We start from the raw sequence: 6,566 nt of genomic DNA, 5'->3' as shown, positions 1-6,566 counted from the left end.
GACCTGGGCTGCCAGGAATCCCCACATTCTGACACAGCACCCCTGCAGAGCAGAGAACTGCAAGGGGCTGACGGCCTCTCTGGCTTTAATCATGAGGAGAAGAGGTTCTCACTGCGGTGGGTGGACCAGGGGCAGGTGCTGGTACTTACCGGCCTCTGGCCGGCCCAATCACCCGAGGCAGCAGAAGCCTTAAAGCCCCTGCGGTGGCTGCTGGGGTGCAGGCAGACAGCTCTCTGCTTCAGGCTGCTTTTTGCTATCCGGCCACTGGTGTCTAGGTGCTCAACAGAAGATTAGGGCATGGAATATTTGATGCCTGGAGGGGTAATGGAGGTGGGTTCCTTGTCCAGGGAACCCGGCCTGGGTGTGGGGCCGGAGGGTTGGGAGAGGGCAGAGGTGGCGTGGGAAGGCTGGAGGAGGTGGTGGCTAGGGAAGGGAAGGGAAGCCTGCTGGCATCCTCCACCTGGCTTATCTGGGACTGCCAGCGCGTGGTTAGGGTTCGTGCATGCCGTGTGTGCTGTGTCTTGCAGGTAGGTGTGTGAGGGATGCAGGGGTGTGGGTTGATGTGTGCTGTGTCTGCCGCACATGGAGGTGTTGGTGCTTTGGGGGGATCGGTGGGGAGCAGCTGGGCTGTGAGGTGCTCGTGTGGGGCTGCCACTGGGCTGGAGAAGCCCAGGGAGCACAGTGCTGAGCTCCCTGCTACATACGATCAAGCCGTGATCGTTTCTATCATGAAGATAAACTGGCCATTGTTGCCAAAAATAAATGTTAGTGTTCCAAATCCACACTTCAATAGCACCAGCTCATTAGAGATGCATATCATTTGGCTCCAGTCCCACACCTTCCAGCTCGTTATAAATATGCAGTTGCTGCTGGCTCTACCCCAATCATCTCTGCAATCAGAGCTTTTAATTAGGTTAATTAAATTGTATCAAACCTCGCAGGGACGCAGTTCACTGATGCTGATGAGGCAGCCAAAACAGACCTTAACTCTAGCTCTAATGAAGGCCCTGCTGCCTGCTGCAGCTAATGACAATGCATAATAAATTAGAGCTTCCCTAGAAAGGTGCATCAGGGCTTGTGCTTCAGTAAATGATGATCTATGTGCACTAACTTACTATTTCAGTCTTTAGGTTTGCCAAGGTAGGGACATCCTGGGAATATGTTCTCACTAAATAATGGGCTCCTACCTGCTCAAAGCAATGCTGCTCACCGGTTCTCTCAAGGCACTAAAAGCTTCGGGTATATAACTGTAGAGATGGCAAAGCAAATATTTGCTGCTTTCACCTTGCACAGCACTTGGTCTGCTCTGATGCCTGGCTTCTCCCAACAGAGGCGGCAGCAGGTATTTATTGATTTGAAACTCTCTGTAATGGAATTTGGGCAGGAACATTCTGTTTGGAGGGAAATGGGGGGCTGTGTCCAAATGTGCAGCAGCGGGAATGGGAACAATACCCTGTGCCCAGGCTGTTCCTGGCTGTTAGCAGCCCCTGTGCTGCTCCCAGCCAGGTGGGGAAAGGTCCAGGTGGCCAAGGAGCCCGTGGAAAAGAGAGGTTTAGGGCAGCCATGTTGAGCAGCAATTAGTCATTCCTGATTTACATCCTGCTCTTTCAACTCCCTGCTGTGAAGCTGCTCAGGCTTGAGTGGAGGAACTCCACCACCCTTTTCTCCTTGGTGCCCTTGGGCAAGTCACCTTAGGTGAACCTCACTGTAAGGACAGCAGGGTCTTAGTGACAGCCAGAGCCAGGGCAGGCAGTCCTGCCAGCTGGAGATGCCTGCGATCCCACGCCCGGACCACTGTCCTGCTGGCAACCCTGCGACAGCAGCATCTGGACGGCGAGCGGGAGCTGCTGGGACTCCGGGCTGTCCGACTGCTGGGCGCACGGTGAGCGGACTCGTAATGTGTGGTACAGCACCTACGGGCACGGGCGGTGGGATGGGTGGGATCAAAGCCTCCCTGCTCCGCTCTCCTGAAAGAAAACAGTGAGGAGGGCTCTGAGGTTTCCGAGTGTCCCTCCGGCTGCCGCAGCGTGCGGCCGCTGGTGCAAACCCGGCAGTGGCTGCCCATGGGGGGCTCCGGAGCCTCCCCCGGCATGTTGGCTTCTGTTGCCGTGCCCCAGGGACGGGGCGAGAGATTCCACTGTGCTGGTCTCCAGTCTGGTTCAGGCTCAGAAAATGGGGCCTAGAGGAAACCACCTGTGAAGCCTAAGGGCTGGCGATGGTTCTCCTGCTAGTAATATATTGTTGCAGTTGCCTAGAGATAATCCTGCAAGCGTTTTAATGTAGCCTGCTATTAACTTTTATAGACAGTCATTATCAATTGAGTTCTTCAGCTTGAACAAGGAATTACATGAAATTATTATACGGCACAATATTATTCTGAGTCACCTGAAACCTGAGCTGTGAATCTGTGGGGTATTTTGATATCTGTGTCTTGCAAGCGGCAGGGAATCTCCTTGCTAAAGAACCTGTTGGTTCAGCCTTTGATGGTGTAATTATCACAAGCGGAAAATAGCTGTGGGCTGTTTCTCTCTGTCCTTCCCCACGAGGGCCCAGCTAGAGGATGGCAGATCCCACCAATGTCTCGCTTCAGAACTTGCACTGCAGTCGAGTGGGCTGGGTGTTTTGTTCAGTTATAAGGTAAGGTATTGACTCTTCCCAGACCCTTGCAGAAACATTTCAGTGCTTTAGGATCAGGAAACTAAGCTAAGGGCTTTGGGAGTCAAACCAAGAGCAAGGTCTGACAGATGAACAGAGTGGAAGGGTTTGGCCCTTTGCGATGTGCCCCGGGGGAGCTGTTGGGTCCAGTGACTGACCCACAGGGACACCGTGCTGCACCAGAGCTGCCCTACAGTGGCAACCAAGTCCTATAACCCTAGACACAAGCAATGTTCTTTCTTAAATATCTCTTAGAGATAGAGGCTTTTCCAGAACCTCCTGGAAAACACGATTTCCAGCCCAAATTGGTTCCTGGGCAGTTCACACACAGTTGTGTCTGTGCCAGCACTTTTCTCTGCCATAAGTATTTTCATGCTGTTTGCTGTCTGTAAGCTTTTTAAGGCAGTTGTAGAGCCTTTATCTCGCTAGGCTGGAGGAGCCAAGACCTAGTCCTGTTTGTAAGACACTCGCAATTCCCTTCTGCATCTTAGAGGCTCGTTCATCTGTCCCATTGTGAACTAATCTTTCTTGAATCTTGGTGGCCCGCATATGGTGTTCCAGGTGAAGTCTCGCATGACAGTCCTGTAAGATACTTCCAGTATTGTCTCCCTGATACATTGTCTTTTTTCCCCTGGCAGCCTAAAGTCATTCTGTGATTGCACCCACAAATGTTGCCTTTTTTTTTTAATGTGGAATTAGCATTAACAAGGATTTGCGCAAGTGCACACAGATAGCTGCTATATGAATAAGCACCCAACTTCCCTATTAAAGGTTAACTGTGAAGCTGAGGGGAGAGTCCAATGCTCTCCATAAAACCCTCCTTGTCCCTGTTTATTGCCTCAAATCTTTAATTGTTTTGGAGTGTGGTGTTGGAAGAGGGAAGCTGTTTTCAGATAGCTCCTGTCCAGTTTATTTCAAGACGTGAAATGGGACTGGGGATCTTCCTGAGAAATGGCCAAACAGAACCTGGGCACCATTTCTACTCCCTGCACTTTCAAAAATGCAGAGGCTTGTCTGCCAAGGAAAATCAAAACGGATTCTCCCTTCCAGCAGGCAGTCCATTTCCCATTCATCTGCGCTGTAGGGAGCTGGGTCTTGGCATCAAAAGATAGTGTTTAACCTATGATGGCACTTTCAGCGTTAACTGCCTGAATGTTTCTCCGGACACTGAGCCACAGTAATACTGTGAAACTCAACAATGGATGTTGGTCAGATAAAAGAACTTTGTTTGCTTTTGCTCTTTGAGATGGTGCAATTTTTTTGCTGGTGGCTGTTGGGAGCTCAGCAGGGCAGTAGGTGTGAGTCAGCCCTATGTGCTAAGGTGGAAGTTCAGTGATCAGCACCCACCAAATCCTTGACCGTTGCAAGCAGGAGTAGGTGAAACATGTTTGTGCATGAGAGCTGGCACCTCCTTTCAGTCTGTTGTGGCCACAAGATGATAAACCGCTCCACAGCTGGCTGGATTTGTACCTAGGCTTTTGTGGTCAGGGTCCAGCAAGAAGTCTGTCGATGTAACACCATGGACGTAACTGTGCTCCGGTTTCCCTTTGTTAAGACCTTTGTGGTTTCCCAGGGAAAAGTGAGTCGGAACAGGCGCAGCTTTTGCTCCTCATATCCTGTACAGCGAACGTGAAACTGTTGTGTCTTCACTGAAAGCCTGCAGCTCCTGCATGCCAGCGGACAGATGAGAACTACCACCAGGAGAATAAGCGGTATGGCACTCAACCTATAATTTTCCATGGTGAGAGCACTGACCGCTCAAAGCCTTGCAGCTACCTGCTGCATCCCATAATATCTTGCTCCTTTACTGGGAAGAGATGGCTCTCTTCCAGGGATTAGGTCATTTGCGCCCATTGCAACACTTGATCTACCAATGGGATCGGAGGCGCATTAGGCATTTCGAGCATCAGGCTAATTAGCTGTGCTTGTTCAGGTTGTTACTTTTCAGCTCCTGCCAGACGGTAATTCCTTGAGGGTCTTCCAATGGAATTGCTGTTTTTTCTTTCCCATCCTTTCCCGTAACTCTCTCAATGCAGGTAAAATTAATCAGGGATAAGGATCAAATATTTATCCATTTAAATCTCAAAGAGATTTCACTTCAAAGACACCCAGCCAGTGTAGCGGGGACCTTGATGTACATTTTAAAAACAATTAAAAGGTCCCCAAAAACACGGGCAAGCTTGACAGTTTTCTTAAAATCTAGCTTGCTTTTGATTCCTCTTGCTTTTTGTATTTCTTGAATATTGCCAACTTAAGCTTTCGAAGTCAATGAATTATGCTTATAAGATCTTCAGGTTCTACTCAAAGCACTCCTGCAGGAAACGAAGCCTGCCCTCCTGGCGTTGGCTCCGCAGCCTTGAAGGCGGGAGACCGTACAACAGCGAGCGCCGGGCCCGCCGCTGCAGGGACACGGCGCTCAGGGCGAGCACCGCAGGGCTGGCACTTCAGTTTCGAGCGGGGAGCGGAGCTGCCGCTCCCGAACGCGCCTGCGGCGGCCCGGCCCGGCCCGGCCCGCCGGAGAGGCGCTCGGGGCAGCGCCGGCCGACACCCCTTCCCTGGGAGACCGGGACGCACGGGCGGCGACCGCCCCGCCGGGCCCGGGCTGAGGGAAACCGGGCCCCGGCCCCGCGGCCGCTCCCGCTGCCTCCCGCCGCGGGGCGCTGCTGCCCCCTGCCGGCCGGGCGCGGCCAGCGGCCTCCCGGAGGACCGGGCGTTCTCCCGTTTCTGCCGGCGGCGGGGAAGGAACTTCCACGGGAAGAAGCGGCGCAGCTTTCAGCCGTGCGTGCGTTCTGCTGTGAGGGAGGAAAAGGAGGAACTTCCTCCCAGGCGGCGGGTTCAACTTTCCCTCCTGGTCGGCCGGTGCTAGGTGGCTGACGGCATGCCGTTAACAGCGACATCGCAGAACTTCACCTTCCGCGTGAGAGTATCTTCACTGCTTTTAAGAGCAACCCTTAATCCTTCCCAGAAACAGATTCACCCCACAATTGTTGCCAACTTGGGAATCTTTGCAATGGCAGAAACAACGTCCGAAGCTGCATCTGACCACGTGAAAGTCGTGTTTCATCTAGGGGAAGCCAGGACAACTCCCGAAGTGGGAAGAGCTTGAGAAGAGCATCTTTTTTTTCCCACCATCTTGCATGGGCATGTGCTGCTTATTGGCAGACATAGTACAAGTGAGAGAGATAAGAAAAGGAATGTTTACGCCCAGGCTCTCTTAACTTGCCCGAACTGCTCCAGGACACTCAAGGATGTGCCTTCATTGTTCTCGGCTGAAACCCCCTTCCAACTACCGACGTTGCAACAAGCATAATCTAAACAAAGAGGACAAACTTTTGTCCCACAGTTGGCTTCTGTATTGTCTCTCCCTATACATGAATTTCAGTATCATCGCCTCTGTTCAAACGTGGCAGGCAACAGTGGAAATTCGGCGTGGCAGGGGCACTACCCCATTGCACAGGAGGAGACAGAATAAGCACAAACAGCTCCTCAGCTATGGAAATTATTCATAAAAGTCGAGTTCTTCTTCCTTTCTGTACAGCGGAAGAAACAATTCCCCGCTTCTAGCACCATTCCAGAATAGTCTTTGGCTAATACGGTGCCTGAATTTAGCAATGCGCCCTTAGCAATGCCTTTCAGCTCTTAGGTTTTAAAGTGAAATACTTTGTGCAGATCATGCAGAATGGGAAAATTAAAGAGGGGTTTGGGGGTGGGGGTGGGGAGTGATTAGAAAGATAATAATTCAACTTTAACCTGTTTGAAAAGATAGCTAAAAGAACTGACCTGAAATCTCTTATGGTTTTGGACGTGTCATGGTCACCGGCCACAGAGCTGAACGTAACAATCCCAGAGCACCTTTTCTGCCCACGTGCTGTGCAACCCATCTCCCAGGCTCTTGGTTTTGACCTTGACTT

The sequence above is a fragment of the Gymnogyps californianus genome, chromosome 22, assembly GCF_018139145.2.
Source record: "Gymnogyps californianus isolate 813 chromosome 22, ASM1813914v2, whole genome shotgun sequence".
NCBI lineage: Eukaryota > Metazoa > Chordata > Aves > Accipitriformes > Cathartidae > Gymnogyps > Gymnogyps californianus.
This window is presented reverse-complemented; position numbering follows the sequence as displayed.